General features: G+C 38.9%; 1 non-coding gene across 1 annotated transcript; it reads left to right on the top strand.

Moving 5' to 3' along the window:
* The first annotated feature begins 16125 nt into the window (after positions 1–16125).
* On the top strand, positions 16126–16233 carry LOC127747100 (small nucleolar RNA R71). The gene has a single exon (XR_008008903.1). It is a non-coding gene; the product is annotated as a small nucleolar RNA R71 (small nucleolar RNA).
* The last annotated feature ends 3130 nt before the right edge of the window (positions 16234–19363 follow it).

Below are 19363 nucleotides of genomic sequence, written 5' to 3'. Positions count from 1 at the left end.
CCCGGGGTGTTAGTGTACTCTGTAATGAAGTCGGCCAGATACTGTGATTTGATGGCTGTCCGAGCTTCATGTCGAAGATCGAATTCAGATAACTCGATTGCCTACTGTAGGATTCTTCTAGCTAAGTCTGTTTTCTGTAGGATGCCTTTTATGGGCTGGTTGGTCCGAACTCTAATAGTGTGAGCTTGAAAATATGGGCAGAGTTATCGAGAAAAGAATATAAGGGCATAGGTGAACTTTTCTATCTTTTGATAGTTTAGTTCAGCCCCTTGTAGAGCCTTGATGATGAAGTAGACAGGTTGTTGCCCACTTTTGTCTTCTTTAACTGGTGATGAGGCTATTGCCCGAATTCCCACTACGAGGTATAATATGAGCTTTTCACTTTGCCTTGGTCAGGTAAGAATGGGTGGTTGCCCAAGAATTTTTGAAATCTCGGAAGGCTTGTTTACACCCTGTTGTCCTATTCAAACCTCTCTCCCTTCCTTAATATCCCTCTTTGAGGTTTTCTTTGCGAGATGATTTAGAGATCCCTCCTCCTGCAAATCTTCCATGAACATGTCTCTCTAGGGTGTGAGGTGGACGTTCAACTCGTTTGACCTCTTTGGTGTGAGATGGACCTTCAACTTTGTCCGACCTCATTGGTGTAAAGTGGGCCTTCAACGTGTCCAACCTCTTTGGTATGAGGTGGACTTTCAATGCGTCTGACCTCTTCGGTGTGAGGTGGACCTTCAACGGGTCCGACCTCTTTGGTTTTGGATTGGGCGAGGTGGTGGGATCTTCTCAGTGTTTGCATATTTCATGGTAGACATCCACAAGAAACACCCAAAGGGGTGTAATTGTGGTATTTTCTAGGCTTCTCTCCATGTTGATCTTCTTTTTTCTTGGACTCATTATCCTTATCCCGAGAGGAGTAGGAATGTTCTATTTTTGAGATCTCTCCTAGTCGAGAGTTTTCCTCCATGTTGATGTACTTCTCTACTCATTCTTGTACCTCGTTCAGAGATGTTTGGGTGCTTCTTGGATATTGAGTGGCTAAAAGGTCCTTTTCGTAGACCATTGATGAGGCCCCTAATAGCTGCTTCTGTTGGCAGACTTTGTATGCCCAGACATGTTTTGTTGAATCTTTTCATGTAGTTGCGAAGGTTCTCTCGATCTCCTTGCTTGATCCCTAATAGGCTCAATGCGTGTTTGGCTTTGTCCTTCTGGATGAAGAATAACGGATTGCATTTGAGGCCTCCGTGAGATACATCCTGCTTCTGAAGTTGCTAAGATGATGGCTTGAATCTGATGTGTCGTCGTATGGAGTCATGTCTGGAGCTTTGAAGTCCTTTGGGTCCTTTAGCTTTCATGATCTCTTTGGTGAATGGATCCTGGTCCTTGCAGGAGCTATCCTCATAAGAGGATCAATTAGCTTTGGCCTTGAGATCGGCTTCGAGTTTTAGAAGTTTGTCCTCCAATTCCCGGTGTCGCTTTATCTCCCTTTGTAGGTCTTTCTCAGGCTCTCGTTGATGTAGGGCTTCTTCTTCCAGTTGTTTTAAACGGTCTTGAAGCACCTCCATGGCTCCCGTGTTTGGAGAATCCTTTTCGTTGTTAAGTTGAGGAGTATCCTTTGGTGTAGTATCTGCATTTTTGTGCGGCATTCTATCCTCTAGATCTGAATCGTGGTCATTGTCATGGTTGTCCGCCATGGTGATGGGATGACTTCCAAGTTCCCCAGCAACGGCGCCAATGTTCCGAGGGTTACCTAAAACTATTGGTCGATCTCGGACGAGATCTTCTATACTGGTCAGAGCTGTTGTGTCTGACTTGATGATGGTGGCTGGAGCCGCTGTGTCCGACTTGTTGGACTTGGTGGTGGTGCTGATCCTTCGTCCCCGGAGGGTGGAGGGTACCTGCAAGGGACTCCGATGCTTAATTTAGCAAGGGTATTAAGCAGGTATTGAGTAGAATCAGAGTATGAGTTATACCTGGGTGCTCCAGTGTATTTATAATGGTGAGGAGTGACCTTTCTGGAGATAAGATAGTTATCTTATCTTATCTTATCTTATCTTTATCTTTGAGTGAGGTCATCTTATCTTTAGGGGAACCGCCTTTATCTTTCTGGGCTTTAGCTGCCTTTAGATTGGGCTGCGTTCCTTCGTTTTGGGCCTGCTTTGGGCTACTTTGGTGATTTGGCCAAGCTCTTTGAAAAAAGGTCAGGCATTGGCCAAGCTCTTTGAGAAGAGGTCGGATAGTCTGACCTGAAGAGGTCGGTCGGCTTGTCGCTAAACATCCCGGGTCGGACAGCTTGATCCAGAGTATGAACAGTATCTAAGTGGGTGAAGGCTATTGCAACCCTATCAAATGATATTAAGGTGGTACTGAACCTCCTCAGAAAGAATGTTTTTAGCAGGTTTGGAGCCCCAAGAGCACTTATCAATGATGGAAGAAGCCATTTCTGCAATGGACCATTAAAGACTCTACTCTTGAGATATGGAGTAAAGCATAAGGTGGCCACACCTTATCACCTCCAAACAAGTGGGCAAACAGAGGTGTCCAATAGAGAATTGAAAAGGATCCTGGAGAAGACTGTGTGATCTTCAAGAAAGGACTGGTAAAAAAAATGGACGATGCTCTTTGGGCTTATAGGACAGACTTCAAGACGCCAATTGGGATGTCCCCATATCAATTAGTTTTTGGGAAGGCTTGCCATATGCCATTAGAGTTGGAACACAAAGTTTTCTGGGCTCTCAAGCTACTAAACTTTGACAGCAAGGCTGTTGGTGAAAGAAGGCTTTTGCAACTACAAAAACTAGATGAGTTCAGATTCCAAGCCTATGAGAATACCAAAATTTACAAGGAAAAGTCAAAAGAAATACATGACATCAAGTTGGCACCAAGAAGCTTTGAAGAAGGACAGAGAGTACTTTTTTATAATTCCAAGCTAAGGTTATTTCCTGGGAAGCTGAAGTCAAGGTGGTTAGGACCTTTTCTGGTTACCAAGGTCTTACCCTATGGACACATAGAAATCTTGGAGGAAAGATCAAAGTGGACCTTCACTGTGAATGGGCAAAGGCTTAAATACTACCTGGGCAATATGGGAGAAGGTTTCAAGATGAATTATCAGCCCAACTGATGGAAAGAACGTCAAGCTAGTGACGTTAAAAGAGCACTTGTTGGGAGGCAACCCAACCAAAGGTAATTTCCTTTTCAAAGCTTGTTAATAAAGGAGTCAAGAAGATCTCTCTGCATCGCATGGAGCTAAGTTTGGTGTTACACACCAAAGAAACTCAAAGGTGATGTGCAATTATAAGTTTGATGTTCTACCATAGATTTCATTAAAGGCACATTACATCCCGTAGCATAATTGGCTAGGAGCTCCAAACAATCAGAGAAACTACTTGACTAATTTTTGAATTTCAGTTCAAAACTTATTCTGCCAATAAAAGCATTTGATGTTTAATGTATATATTCACTCTGCTACATATAGAAGTAAGAAAGGAATTAAGTTTGGTGTTCACACACTAACTTAGGTCCAGAAAAGCACAAGTATACATACAGACTTACCATTTCTCAATTGCTTGGGGAACAAGAAACTTCCAATAGTTTTGCAGGAAGACAATTAAACCTTTGAAAGGACTATGCACCATCATCCATAGACAAAGAGAATACCAAGGCTAAAAAGGATGATGAACAAAAAAGAAGATACCAAGAGGTTGTATTGTCACTTAACTGCTCACTTTGAATTGTTTAAATTGGAAATCTGAATGTACTCCTGCTGAGTGGTATACCTGTGTCTGAGTTATGTTATTAGATTCCTTTAGATTTCAAATAAGTGTTTTAGTCTAAGTGTTTGGGATAATTTCACTTGCTTGAATGTATGCTTGTCTCTTTGTTTTAATTAAATAAAAGAAATGTTTGAACAGAAGCGAAATGGTTCCATTTGGCAAGGAATAAAATAAATATTAAGTGGCTGCTGTCTATGAATATTAGCAAATAAAAGTCCTTGGAAGAAAGAAAGAACAAATATGAAAGAAATAAAGAATAAAAGCTAGGCACCTATAGTTTGATCTTAAGGCATGTGTCTGTGGTGTTTTTGTGCAAGGATATGCTTGAATGAGTAAGTTCATAGGAGTGCTTCATCACTTGACAACTTGGGTTAACTAACCCAGGATTGTCAACTAAAAATTCACAATCAAGAGCAACCTTGTCACAAAAGATTTAGTAACCCAAAGAGGTGCTGGACACCAAGGCCTAAAGAGTGAATAACAAACCATGTGCCTGTAGTGGATATGTGCTGAGGAGAGACTTGGGTAATTAAGTCCTTAGAGGTGTTTCAACACCTAGCACCTTAAACCAACTAGTTCGGGAGTGTTGGCTGAAAGCCTACCTTAAAGAGTTACCTCAAAAACATGACACTGAGCTATAATGGAGAATAAGTTCATAGAAAAATAAAAATAAAGAAAAACAAGTGCCAAGGATGAAGGAATAATAAGAAGTCATAGCAGCATGTTAGTTGATACATCAAGGAGATATTCCTCACCTAAGAATCAATAAAAAATGAGCTGCAACATTTTTTGCATAAAACCCCATGAATTAAATTCAATTGTTTGCTTATATGGGCACTACCTTCTGTTTCATTCATTCTTCTAATGATTCAGTTCTTTCTTGGGGATAAGCAAGATTTAAGTTTAGTGTTGTGATGCCAAGGCATCTTAGGCTAGTTTCACTAGCCTTTTTCTTTTATTTTTAGTAGGTTTTATGCACTTTCTTGAGCTATAAGCAATCATTTGGGTTAAAAGTCCATACACACCTTGATTCATTCAAACATAGTTAATTTAATGCTTTTTCATCAGATTTATGCCAAAATTACTTGTTTGCTAAGAATGATGCAATCTCTCATGATATTAGCAAGGCTTTGATGCATGTATTGCTTGATGATAGGTGGAGAAAAGCATGGAAGGAGGTTGAAGAATGGCCATGGAAAGAAGGAAGAGGAAGCAACGTTGGTGGCCAAAGTTGGACCACCAACGTTGCCTCAAACGTTGAGAGGAATGAAACAAGGAAAAAGTCTGCATAATTCTGATACCCACGTTGGACGGAGCGTTGGTGAGCCAACGTTACCTCCAACGCTAGTTATACAATGTGCTTTTTGGAAAATTAAAAAATTGTGGCGACGCGTACTCGTGCTATACGGGCACGCGTGGATTGTGAATTTTTACCAATCCACGCGCACGCGTAAGTGACGTGCACGCGTAGATAGGCCAATGTTGGAGGGAACGTTACCAGTCCAACATTGATTCCAACGTGCGCGATGTGAGTTCTAAAATCTTGATTTTGAAAAAGTGCATCAACGCGTACGCGTATGCTATGCGTACGCGTGGGCGTGACTATTGGCAATCCACGCGCACGCGTAAGTGACGCGCACGCATGCATGAATCAATATTGGAGGGAGCGTTGTTGGCCCAACGCTGAGGCCAACGTGCGCAAAAATGTTTCAAAATTGGGATTGGAGAATTTGCATCCACGCGCACGCGTAGGAGATGCGCACACTTGGATGAGCATTCTGGCCCTAAACACGCGCACGCATATGTCACGCGTATGCCTGGACAAGAAAATGTTGGCACACCAACGTTGAATAAAACATTGCTCAAAACATCCAAAATCCATTTTCTCTAAAGGACGCTTGACTCAATGTTTGTCCTCAAACGTGGACTCCAATGTGGGCACCAGAATCTCTGCAAATCAAGCACATCTCTTCTCAACAGCAAGGGAGCAACTTCAACCTATTTCAATTAAAGCCAAAAGCCCAATTCAGAGACTGAAGATCAATTGAAGAAAGTGTATAAATAGCTTAGAGTTTAAGTTAGTTGATGGGTGGGAAGACACTGGTACGAAAACTCTGCCCAATTTCCCATTCTTTGCAACTTTATATTCTGCAATGTATTTTTCAATTTTGTTTTCCATTCTGAGAGCTATGAACAACTAAACCCCTTTCATTGGCTTAGGGAGCTCTGTGTAATTCAATGGATCAATATTAGTTTTCATTTTTCTTCTTCTTTATTTTCTCTTGATTTGGCTAGAAAGCTTTCGGTCTTCGTCTAATTCGTTAGTTATCTAGGAAAAGAAGCTATTCATAATTGGATCTCCTCTGAACCTTGGAAGAGGAATGAGAAAATCATGCTAGAAATGCTTTCTCACATTGGATTATATTGGGGTTTGGATGGATTCCGTGACATGTAACCCTACCAACACTTTGATCTATGAATATGTATGTATAATTAGTTACCATACTTCATCTCTTCCCATGAGCACTTAAATCAAGAAATTGGGCAATTTTTCATGCTTATAGAGACTAGATTGCCAAGGAATTGGGATCTAATCACTTAAGATTGCCAAGGAGATCAATGAATGCATTAATTGAGGAAGAGATGAAAATAAATTTGATCCGGAGAATTATCACATCTTCTGACCCCAATGAGCTTCCCCATCTCTGATCTACCCATTCTTTACACTCTGTCTTTAATTTGAGGCTTAATTTCCCCATTCCCTTTTAATTTCTTGCAATTTAAGTTTCTGCACTTTAATTTCCTGCAATTTCCCTTCTCCCCTTTAATTTCAGCAATTTAATTTCAGCTATTTATATTTCTTGCTCTTTAAGTTTTTCGCCAATTTTACTTTCTGCGACCTAAATTCAAATTCTGATTTCGTTCACCTAGAACAATTCTCTAATTAAAGTTGATCAACCAACCAATCCCTGTGGGATTCAACCTCACTCTATTGTGAGTTTTTACTTGACGATAATCCGGTGCACTTGCTGGTAGGAAATTTGTTGAGAGAAAAGTTTTCGTGGACATCAGATAGTTGTTGTTGTTTCCTTCCTTGCTGCATGAGTGTGCAGATCCTATATCTCTGGCATAGTAGACTCCCAGATGCATGAGTGTGTGGAGTTTATATCTCTGGCGTGGCATATTTCTCTGCTGCGTGAGTGTGTAGAGCCTATATCTCAGGGCGTAGCAGGAAGGCTACATTAGGAAGGATGTGTCGGGTTGGCATTTATAAACCAACAAGTGATATCACGAGCCAATAGGAAAGGCATTCATCATATGCATCTTCTACTTGTTTGTATGCTTTGCTTAATTTCTGTTGTGCCTAAATGAATCACATGTTTACTTGCTAATTCTTCTAATTGCTGTATATGTACTTTATCTGTGTATTACTTATTTACATATACTTGTGTTTGTCTGGTACTGAGGAGGTTAGGTAGGAGGTGACAATGGAATTGCACGAAGGGTAGTTTGGTGAAGGCTGTGGGACAGTGGTTACTAGTTTCAGTTAGAAATCCCCTAAGTTTAGATAACCTTGTTTATTATTTATGGTTTAAGTTATTTATTTTCTTTTAAGCTTGAATATCTGTATCAGTGTGAAATTCTAGGATTGTCTTTGCATCTCGGAACCTTACATCTTATATATTGGGCACTGTTACCATACTGAGAACCTTCGGTTCTCATACCATAAGTTTTTGTTGTTTTTCAGATGTAGGTCGTAACCCACCTTGGTAAGTTGCGGGATGGTGACAGAGTGAAGGATCTTTTGTTATTTTTTTGGTATTTTTTATTATTTTTGCTATAGTACTTCCTCTCGCTTTTTTTTAGACTTTATGGCCTTAGAAGCATGATTTGAGAGATAAGTTGTATAAGCTGTTTTGAACTTCAAAAACTCTGTTGTGTTCAATTTGACTAGCCGGCTTAAACTTCCCACGCTGTGACTAGTCCTCTTTCTGTATACCATATTTATATATATGTCTTGTTTAATTTAAGTACTACATTGTGTATCCTGGAGCTATCTACAAAGTTTTAAATATATTATGTCTTGTTCTGTCCGTGCCTATGCATTTAGTTATCGTATGTGAACGCTTCGCGCTTCTAAATTCTGCATTATGCAAGTTGAGCTTTTAATCTTTCATCGGGCTTCTAGTATTACTATTTCTTTCTATATATATAATATTATATGAGCCTTAGAATTCTCATGATACTTTTCTATCCGTTGCTTTATGATGTGAGGTAAGGCTTAGGGTAACGGGGTGTTACAGATTCAATCATCGATGAGTTTCTATCTACCTTAACTAATCACCTCGATGATTTTGTTGAATCATCTTCCATTAGACATGAATAAGATGTCAAAGAGAAATGTGCACAACCTCCAAGTCCCTTGGTAAATAATGAAGAAGGAATTAGATTGGAAAAAAGCTACTAAGAGGTGGAAGCAAATCAAGAAGAGCACAAGGAAGTGGATCTTGCAAGATCATTGGAAACACTCTCCCCAAGCCATCACCATCCAACACAACATTCAAGTGGGTAAAATTATTATCCTTAAGCTTTACCTTCACTCTTGAATAAGGTTTGCTTAAGACGGATGGACAACTTAGAGCTCTTTGTGGCTTTAAGAGCAAAAGGGAGATGGTTAGTGGTTGGAATTACCATTCAAGGTTCATTATGGTTGAAAGCTCAAAGTCTAATTGCAACGGATGATGTAGTGCTAAATTAGAAAGATCTAGGAAGTTGTTTGGGTGCTTGAAGGAGAATTCGGATTGCTTGCCACCCAAGTGGAATAATGATGATCAACTTGAAGATTGGTGTGAAAATAAGATTTGGGATCCCGGATTACAAAATGAAAGCCAACTTTGGGAGCTCATAGCTTGCGAAGAACTTTATCAAGGCTTGGTGAATTTATTTGGAGATGTTGGAGATCATTGGAAAACCAAACTTTGGTGGATGTTCAAGGATGAGTATAAGCACAAGCCACCATGACAAGGAGCTTCCCAAATGTCCAACTTAAAGACTTTAAATAAAAGTGCTAGGTGGGAGACATCCCACGATGGTAAACTCTTTCCATTCTCTTGTATATATAGTTGATGAATGAATTGAGCTACCATTGTCAAGCATTTTCTTTCCTTATATCACTCTTGTATATATTACCCTATGTGTTAGTTTGGTCGTTTAGATTCATGCCTTAAGTTGTAGGTTATTTGTTTTGAATTTCATCTATGTTTGAATTGAAATTTTGTTTGAATTGCATATTAGAGTACGTGAAAATTTTTCAAAAAGATAAGGATTGTATCAGATTTGAATTTTGGTTGGTTTTTAGAAATGTAAATAGTGGGTAGGAGCCTTGTTTCTATTTTATGCTTCCTAAAAAAAGGGGCCCTGTCAAACGTACGCTTGACACACGCGTATGCGTGACTCCCATAATATGACCGTGCTAGGATCGTGCGTGGACTGTGCCATCGCACAGTCCAGACAAAGAGTTGTGCGAGAAGGATGCAGAAAGTGTGCGTCTAGCACAATTCTGACGCATGCGTATGCATAACCCACGCATACGCATCACCTTCTATTTTCCCCTGTCCCACGTACGCATGACCCATGTGTACGCATCGCACCCTGTTTTCTCAATTCACACGTACGCGTGACCTTCCACGTACGCGTGAATACCCCTGTCTCACAAACTCATCTTTTCTTCTCTTCTCTCCATTTCTTTTCTTCTTTTCTCTTCTCTTCTCTTCTTTTCTTCTCCTCCCCAACTATCATCCATCCCCATCATTTATCATCCAAATCATCTCCTTTAGTTTGTTAATTAGTTAGTTAGTTGGTTAGTTAGTTTAATTTTTTGTTTTTAGTGATAAGTGTTGGATTATTAATTTGATTTGCTGATCGTGCTGAGATATTGCTGTAGATTACTGATATGTTGCTATTTTAGCATCATTGTTATTGATATTCATTGTTGGATTTTGATAGGCAAAATTGTGACTCATACTTATCACAACTCGAACAATTCCTAGCAATGGCTCCAAAAACTTAGTGAACAATACTATGGTTCACACACATTCTTCACAACTTCACACAACTAACCAGCAAGTGCATTGGGTCGTCCAAGTAATAAATCTTACGTGAGTAAGGGTCGATCCCACGGAGATTGTTGGTATGAAGCAAGCTATGGTCATCTTGTAAATCTTAGTCAGGCGGATTCTAATGTTTATAATGGTTTTTGAATATAAAGATAAATAAAGCATGAAATAAAGATAGAGATACTTATATAATTCATTGGTGGTAATTCCAGATAAGCGCATGAAGATATGTGTTCCTTCTAAATCTCTGCTTTCCTACTGCTTTCATCCAATCATTCTTACCCCTTTCCATGGCAAGCTGTATGTTGGGTTTCACCGTTGTCAATGGCTACCTCCCGTCCTCTCAGTGAAAATGGTCCAAATGTGCTGTCACAGCACGGCTAATCATCTATCGGTTCTCGATCATGTCGGAATAGGATCCATTGATCCTTTTGCGTTTGTCACTACGCCCAACACTCGCGAGTTTGAAGCTCGTCACAGTCATCCCATCCCAGATCCTACTCGGAATACCACATACAAAGTTTAGACTTTCCGGATCTCAATAATGCTACCAATGGATTCTAGCTTATACCATAAAGACTCTGATCTCACGGAATGGGAGGCTCGGTTGTCAGGCGAGGCAACCATGCATCGTGGGTTAGGAATCCAAGAGATACACACTCTAGCTTTCGCAGGTAGAACGGAAGTGTTTGTCAGGCACGTGTTCATAAGTGAGAATAGTGATGAGTGTCACGGATCATCACATTCATCAAGTTGAAGTGTGTATGAATATCTTAGAATGAGAATAATCAAGAATTGAATAGAAAACAGTAGTAATTACATTAATACTCGAGGAACAGCAGAGCTCCACACCTTAATATATGGTGTGTAGAAACTCTACCATTGAAGATACATAAGTGAAAATGAGGTAAGCATGGTCGTGAGGCCAGCCCCCAATGTCTAAGGACTAACAATAATCAAAGATGTTCCAAAATTTCGTCCAAAGAATCTTCAAAAGATGATAATACAATAGTAAAAATTCCTATTTATACTAGACTAGTTACTAGGGTTTACAAAAATAAGTCTTAGTGCAGAAATCCACTTCCGGAGCCCACTTTGGTGTGTGCTTGGGTTGAGCTTGAGCTTTACACGTGAAGAGGCTTCTCTTGGGGTTAAACGCCAAGTTATAACATGTTTTTGGCGTTTAACTCTGGTTTGTGATGTGTTTCTGGCGTTTTACTCCAAAATGTAGCATGAAACTGCATTGTCTAAACTCGAATAAAGTATAAACTATTATATATTTCTGGAAAGCCCTAGATGTCGTCTTTACAACTCAATTGAGAGCGCGCCATTTGGAGTTTTGTAGCTCCAGAAAATCCATTTCGAGTGCAGGGAGGTCAGAATCCAACAGCATCTGTAGTCCTTTTTCAGCCTCCTATCATATTTTTGCTCACGTCCCTCAATTTCAGCCAGAAAATACCTGAAATCACAGAAAAACACACAAACTCATAGTAAAGTCTAGAAATGCGAATTTTTCATAAAAACTAATAAAAACATCCCTGAAAGTAGCTAGATCCTACTAAAAACTACCTAAAAACAATGCCAAAAAGCGTATAAATTATCCGCTCATCACAACACCAAACTTAAATTGTTGCTTGTCCCCAAGCAACTGAAAATCAAATAGGATAAGAAGAATCCCAAAATATCGATGAATATTAGTTCTAACTAGATGAGCGGGACTTGTAGCTTTTTGCTTCTGAACAGTTTTGGCATCTCACTTTATCATTTGAAGTTTAGAATGATTGGCATCTCCAGGAACTCAGAATTCAGATAGTGTTATTGATTCTCCTAGTTTAGTATGTTGATTCTTGAACACAGCTACTTTATGAGTCTCGGCCGTGGCCCTAAACACTTTGTTTTCCAGTATTACCACAGGATACATAAATGCCACAGACACATGACTGGGTGAACCTTTTTAGATTGTGACTCAGCTTTGCTAAAGTCCCCAGTTAGAGGATTACAACTTTTTGCTTTGGATTACAACTTTAACCACTCAGTCTCAAGCTTTTCACTTGGACCTGCATGCCACAAGCACATGGTTAGGGATAGCTTGATTTAGCCGCTTAGGCCTAGATTTTATTTCCTTGGGCCCTCCTATCCATTGATGCTCAAAGCCTTGGATCCTTTTTACCCTTGCCTCTTGGTTTTAAGGGCTATTGGCTTTTTCTGCTTGCTTTTTCTTAAAAAAATTTTTTGCTAGCTTTATTTTTCACTGCTTTTTCTTGCTTCAAGAATCAATTTTATGATTTTTCAGATCATCAATAACATTTATCTTTTTCATCATTCTTTCAAGAGCCAACAATTTTAACATTCATAAATAACAAGATCAAAAATATGCACTGTTTAAGTATTCATTCAGAAAACAAAAAGTATTATCACTACATCAATATAATTAAACTAATTTCAAGGATGAATTCGAGACTCATGTACTTCTTATTCTTTTGTATTAAAAACATTTTTCATTTAAGAAAGGTGAAGGAGTCATGGAATTATTCATAGCCTTAAGACATAGTTACTAAATACTAATGATCATGTAGTAAAGACTCAAAACATAGATAAACATATAGCATAAAACTAAAAAACAAAGAGATAAGAACAAGGAAGTTAAGGAATGAGTCCACCTTAGTGAGGGTGGCGCCTTCTTCTTGAAGGACCATAATGATGGAGTGCTCTTGGTATTCCACCCTTAATTGGTTCATGTTATGACTCAATCCTTCTAGAGAAGTGTTGAGTTGTTCCCAATAGTTGTTTGGAGGAAAATGCATCCCTTGAGGCATCTCAGGGATTTCTTGATGATGAGCTTCCTCATGCGCCTCTTGAGATCCATGAATGGGCTCTCTTGTTAGCTCCATCCTCTTCTTAGTGATGGGTTTGTCCTCTTCAATGAGGATATCTCCTTCTATGACAACTCTAGCTAAGTTGCATAGATGGAAAATGAGATAAGGAAAAGCTAGCCTTGCCAAGGTGGAGGGATTTTCAACTACTTTGTAGAGTTCTAGAGAGATGACTTCATGAACTTCTAGTTCCTCTCCAATCATGATGCTATGGATCATGATGGCCCGATCCATAGTTACTTCGGATCAGTTGCTAGTGGGGATGATGGAGCGTTGGATGAACTCCAACCATCCTCTAGCCACAGGCTTAAGGTCCAGTCTTCTCAATTGAACCGGCTTGCCTTTTGAGTCTCTTTTCCATTTAGCTCCTTCCACACATATGTCCATAAGGACTTGGTCCAACCTTTGATCAAAGTTGACCCTTCTAGTATAGGGGCGTGCATCTTCTTGCATTATAGGCAAGTTAAACGCCAACCTTACGTTCTCCGGACGGAAATCTAAGCATTTTTCCCGAACCATTGTAAGCCAATTCCTTGGGTTTGGGTTCATGCTTTGATCATGGTTCCTAGTGATCCATGCATTTGCATAGAACTCTTGAACCATTAAGATTCCGACTTGTTGAATGGGATTGGAGAGAACTTCCCATCCTCTTCTTCTAATCTCTTGTCGGATCTCCAGATATTCGCCCTTTTTGAGCTTAAAAGGGACCTCAGGGATCACCTTTTTCTTGTCCACAACTTCATAGAAGTGATCTTGATGGGCTTTTGAGATGAATCTCTCCATCTCCCATGACTCAAAGGTGGAAGCAATTGCCTTCCCTTTCCTCTTTCTTGAGGTTTCTCTGGCCTTAGGTGCCATCAATGGTTATGGAAAAACAAAAAAAGCTATGCTTTTACCACACCAAACTTAGAATGTTGCTCGCCCTCGAGAAAAAAAGAAAGAATAGAAGAATAAGAAGAAGATATGGAGGAGAGGGATGGAGGTGATGGTTTCGGCCAAGGGGGAGAAGAGAGGGTTGTGTTGTGTGAAAATGAAGAAGGACGGAGGGGTTTCTATAGTGGAGGGAGAGGGATTTGGGTTCGGTCATTTAGGGTGGGTTTGGGTGGGTAAGAGATTTTGAATTTGAAGGTAGGTGGGGTTTATGGGGAAGAGTGGATGAATGTGATTGGTGAAGGGGTAATGGGGAAGAGAGATTGAGGTGATTGGTGAAGGGTATAGTGTTATTGGATTGTGTGAAGAAGAGAGAAGTAGGGTAGGTGGGGATCCTATGAAGTCCACAGATCCTGAGGTGATCTTGTGGGGTCCACAGATCTTGAGGTGTCAAGGATTTCTCATTCATGCACCTTTTAGGCGTGTAAAACGCCCTCTGTATGCAATCCTGGCATTTAATGCCAGACTGCAGCTTGTTTCTGGCATTAACCACCCAAATGTAGCCTGTTTCTAGCGTTTAACGCCAGCCTGATGCTTGTTTCTGGCATTAAACGCCAGCTTGGTGCTTGTTTCTGGCGTTAAACGCCAGACAGATGCTTGTTTCTGGCGTTTAAACGCCAGACAGCTCTTCCTCCAGGGTGTGCTTTTTCTTCTACTATTTTTTATTCTGTTTTTAATTTTTGCAATTGTTTTGTGACTCCACATGATCATAAACCTAATAAAACATAAAAGAACAATAGAAATATAGATAAATAAAAATTGGGTTGCCTCCCAATAAGCGCTTCTTTAATATCAATAGCTTGACAGTCAGCTCTCATGGAGCTTCACAGATGTTCAGAGCATGATGAGGGCCTCCCAACACCAAACTTAGAGTTTGAATGTGGGGGCTTCTCAACACCAAACTTAGAGTTTGGTTGTGCCTCCCAACACCAAACTTAGAGTTTGATTGTGGGGGCTTTGTTTGACTTTGTATTGAGAAAAGCTTTTCATGCTTCCTCTTCATGGTTGCAGAGGAAGATCCTTGAGCTTTAAACACAAGGTAGTCCCCATTCAATTGAAGGACTAGCTCTCCTCTGTCAACATCAGTCACAGCTCCTGCTGTGGCTAGGAAGGGTCTTCCAAGGATGATACATTCATCCTCATCCTTCCCAGTGTCAAGGATTATGAAATCAGCAGGGATGTAAAGGCCTTTAACCTTCACTAACACATCCTCTACCAATCCAAAAGCTTGTTTTATTGACTTATCTGCCATCTCTAATGATATTCTTGCAGCTTGTACCTCAAAGATCCCCAGTTTCATCATTACAGAGAGTGGCATAAGATTTATACCTGACCCTAGGTCAAACAGAGCCTTCTCAAAGGTCATGGTGCCTATGGTACAGGGTATTAAGAATTTATCAGGATCTTTTTTTCTTTTGAGGTAAAGTTTGCTGAACCCATGTATTTAGTTCACTAATGAGCAAGGGAGGTTCATCTTCCCAAGTCTCATTACCAAACAACTTGGCATTCAGCTTCATGATGACTCCTAGATATTGAGCCACTAGCTCTTCAGTTACATCTTCATCTTCTTCAGAGGAAGAATAGTTCTCAGAGCTCATGAATAGAAGAAGGAAGTTTAATTGAATCTCTATGGTCTCTATATGAGCCTCAGATTCCTTTAGGTCCTCAATGGGGAACTCCTTTCTGTCTGGAGGACGTCCCATGAGGTCTTCCACATTGGGATTCACGTCCTCCCCTTTCTCTTTGGATTCAGCCATTTTGATTATATCAATGGCCTTGCACTCTCTTTTTGGATTCTCTTTTGTATTACTTGGGAGAGTACTAGGAGGAGTTTCAGTGATTTTCTTACTCAGCTGACCCACTTGTGCCTCCAAGTTTCTAATGGAGGACCTTGCTTCATTCATGAAACTTAAAGTGGCCTTAGATAGATCAGAGACTATGTTTGCTAAGCTAGAGGGGCTCTGCTCAGAATTCTCTGTCTGTTTCTGAGAATCCATGAGAAATTTGGATGATTTCTCCATGAGGGATTATAGGTGTTTCCATAGGCTTCAGCCATGTAATTCACCTCTGCCATTGCAGGGTCTCAGGATCATAAGCTTCTTCTTCAGAAGATGCTTCTTTAGTACTGTTGGATGCATTTTGTAATCCATTCAGACTCTGAGATATCATGTTGACTTGCTGAGTCAACATTTTGTTCTGAGCCAATATGGCATTCAGAGTATCAATTTCAAGAACTCCCTTCCTCTGAGGCATCCCATTACTCACAGGATTCCTCTCAGAGGTGTACATGAATTGGTTATTTGCAACCATGTCAATGAGTTCTTGAGCTTCTGCAGGCGTTTTCTTTAGGTGAATGGATCCACCTGCAGGATGGTCCAGTGACATCTTAGAGAACTCAGATAGACCATCATAGAATATATCCAAAATGGTCCACTCTGAAAGCATGTCAGAAGGACACTTTTTGGTCAACTGCTTGTATCTTTCCCAAACTTCATAGAGGAATTCACCATCTTTTTGCCTGAAGGTCTAAACATCCCCTCTAAGCTTGCTCAGCTTTTAAGGAGGAAAGAACTTGGCCAAGAAGGTCGTGACCAGCTTATCCCAAAAGGGAAAAGCATGAGCCTGTAGACTTCAGGATCTACACCATTAGTCTTAACAGTATCACAGATTTGCAAGAACTCAGTTAAAAACTGATAGGGATCTTCTGATGGAAGTCCATGAAACTTGCAGTTTTGTTGCATCAGAGCAACTAGTTGAGGCTTCAGCTCAAAATTGTTTGCTCCAATAGCAGGGATTGAGATGCTTCTTCCATAAAAATTGGAAGTAGATGTAGTATAATTACCAAGCATCCTCCTTGTATTATTGTTGTTGTCATTATTTTCGGCTGCCATCTCCTCTTCTTTTTCAAAAATTTCTGTAAGGTTTTCTCTGGATTGTTGTATTTTAGCTTCTCTTAGTTTCTTCTTCAGAGTCCATTCAGGTTCAGAATCTGCTTCAACAAGAATGTTTTTGTCCTTGCTCCTACTCATATGAAAAAGAAGGGAACATAAAATAATAATAGGGATCCTCTTTACCACAGTAGAGAGATTTCTTTTTATGAGTAGAAGAAAATAAGAAGAAAATCCGAACACATGTAGAGGGGAGAAGAGAGTTTGAATTTTGAGTAGAAGAGAAGTATTAGTAGATAAATAAATAAATAGAAGAAGATGAGGGAGAGCAGTTTTTGAAAATTAACTAAAATAAAAGAAAAATATTTTTGTTTTTATTTTAAATTAAAGTTAAAATTCGAATTTATAAAAAGAAATAAAATTAAAATTTAAAACAATTATTTAAATAAAAAGATTTTTGAAAAAGAGGGAGGTGATTTTCGAAAATTAGAGAGAGGAAAGTACTTAGGTGGTTTTGAAAAAGATAAGAAATAGTAAAACAAACAAAAAGTCAATTAGTTAGTTGAAAACGGTTTGAAAATCAATTTTGAAAAGATAAGAAGTTAGAAAAGATTTTGAAATTGATTTTGAAAAAGATATGATTTGAAAAGATATGGTTGAAAAAGATTTAATTTTTAAAATTGATGACTTGACTAACAAGAAACTAAAAGATATGATTCTAGAATTTAAAGATTGAACCTTTCTTAACAAGAAAGTAACAAACTTCAAATTTTTTAATCAATCACATTAATTGTTAGCAAAGTTTTTGAAAATCATGAAAGAAAGATAAGAAAAAGATTTTGAAAATCAATTTAAAAAGAAATTGAAAGTAACAAAAGGAAAAAGAAAATATTTGATTTTGAAAAAGATTTTGAAAAGATAAGATTTTTAAGATTGAAATCTTGACTTGACTAACAAGAAACAACTTATTTTAAAAATTTTTGACTAAGTCAACCTAAAGATTTCGAAAATTATGAGTAAAATAAGGAAAAGATATTTTTTTATTTTTGAATTTTTAATGATGAGAGAGAAAAACACAAATATGACCCAAAACATAAAAATTTTGGATCAAAACCAATGATGCATGCAAGAACACTATGAATGTCAAGATGAACACCAAGAACACTTTGAAGATCAAGATGAACATCAAGATTTATTTTTGAAAATTTTCAAGAAAATAAAAACATGCAAGACACCAAACTTAGAAATTTTTCATGTTTAGACACTATGAATTCAAAAATGCATATGAAAAACAACAAAAGACACAAAACAAGAAAATATGAAGATCAAACAATAAGACTTATCAAGAACAACTTGAAGACCATGAAGAACACCATGCATGAGTTTTTTGAAAAAAAAAATGCATAAATTTTAAAAACATGCAATTGACACCAAACTTAAAAATTGATACTAGACTCAAACAAGAAACACAAAATATTTTTTGTTTTTATGATTTTATTAATTTTTTGGATTTTTCAAAAATTAATTGTGGAAAAACGAAAACAAATAAAAAAATTTTGAAAGATTTTTGAAACTTTTTGAAAAGAAAATTACCTAATCTGAGCAACAAGATGAACCGTCAGTTGTCCAAACTCAAACAATCCCTGGCAACGGCACCAAAAACTTGATAGGTAAAATTGTGACTCATACTTTTCACAACTCGAACAATTCCTAGCAATGGCTCCAAAAACTTGGTGCACAATACTATGGTTCACACACATTCTTCACAACTTCGCACAACTAACCAGCAAGTACACTGGGTCGTCCAAGTAATAAACCTTACGTGAGTAAGGGTCGACCCACGGAGATTGTTGGTATGAAGCAAGCTATGGTCATCTTATAAATCTCAGTCAGGCGGATTCTAATGGTTATAATGGTTTTCGAATATAAAGATAAATAAAGCATAAAATAAAGATAGAGATACTCATGTAATTCATTGGTGGGAATTCCAGATAAGCGCATGAATATACTGTGTTCCTTCTGAATCTCTGCTTTCCTACTGCTTTCATCTAATCATTCTTACCTCTATCCATGGCAAGCTGTATGTTGGGTTTCACCATTGTCAATGGCTACCTCCCGTCCTCTCAGTGAAAATGGTCCAAATGCGCTGTCACAGCACGACTAATCATCTGTCGGTTCTCGATCTTGTCAGAATAGGATCCATTGATCCTTTTGCATCTGTCACTACACCCAACACTCGCGAGTTTGAAGCTCGTCACAGTCATCCCATCCCAGATCCTACTCGGAATACCACAGACAAGATTTAGACTTTCCGAATCTCAAGAATGCTGCCAATGGATTCTAGCTTATACCACGAAGACTCTGATCTCACAGAATGGGAGGCTCAGTTGTCAAGCGAGGCAACCATGCGTCATGGGTCAGGAATCCAAGAGATACACACTCTAGCTTTCACAGGTAGAACGAAAGTGTTTGTCAGGCACGCGTTCATAAGTGAGAATAGTAATGAGTGTCACGGATCATCACATTCATCAGGTTGAAGTGCGAATGAATATCTTAGAATGAGAATAAGCATGAATTGAATAGAAAATAGTAGTAATTGCATTAATACTCGAGGAACAGCAGAGCTCCACACCTTAATCGATGGTGTGTAGAAACTCTATCGTTGAAGATACATAAGTGAAAATAGGGTAGGCATGGCCGTGAGGCCAGCCCCCAATGTCTAAGGACTAACAATAATCAAAGATGTTCCAAAATCCCGTCCAAAGTTTCTTCAAAAGATGATAATACAA

This window comes from Arachis duranensis, chromosome 4 (genome assembly GCF_000817695.3).
Source record: "Arachis duranensis cultivar V14167 chromosome 4, aradu.V14167.gnm2.J7QH, whole genome shotgun sequence".
Taxonomy (NCBI): Eukaryota; Viridiplantae; Streptophyta; class Magnoliopsida; order Fabales; family Fabaceae; genus Arachis; species Arachis duranensis.
This window is presented reverse-complemented; position numbering and strand designations above follow the sequence as displayed.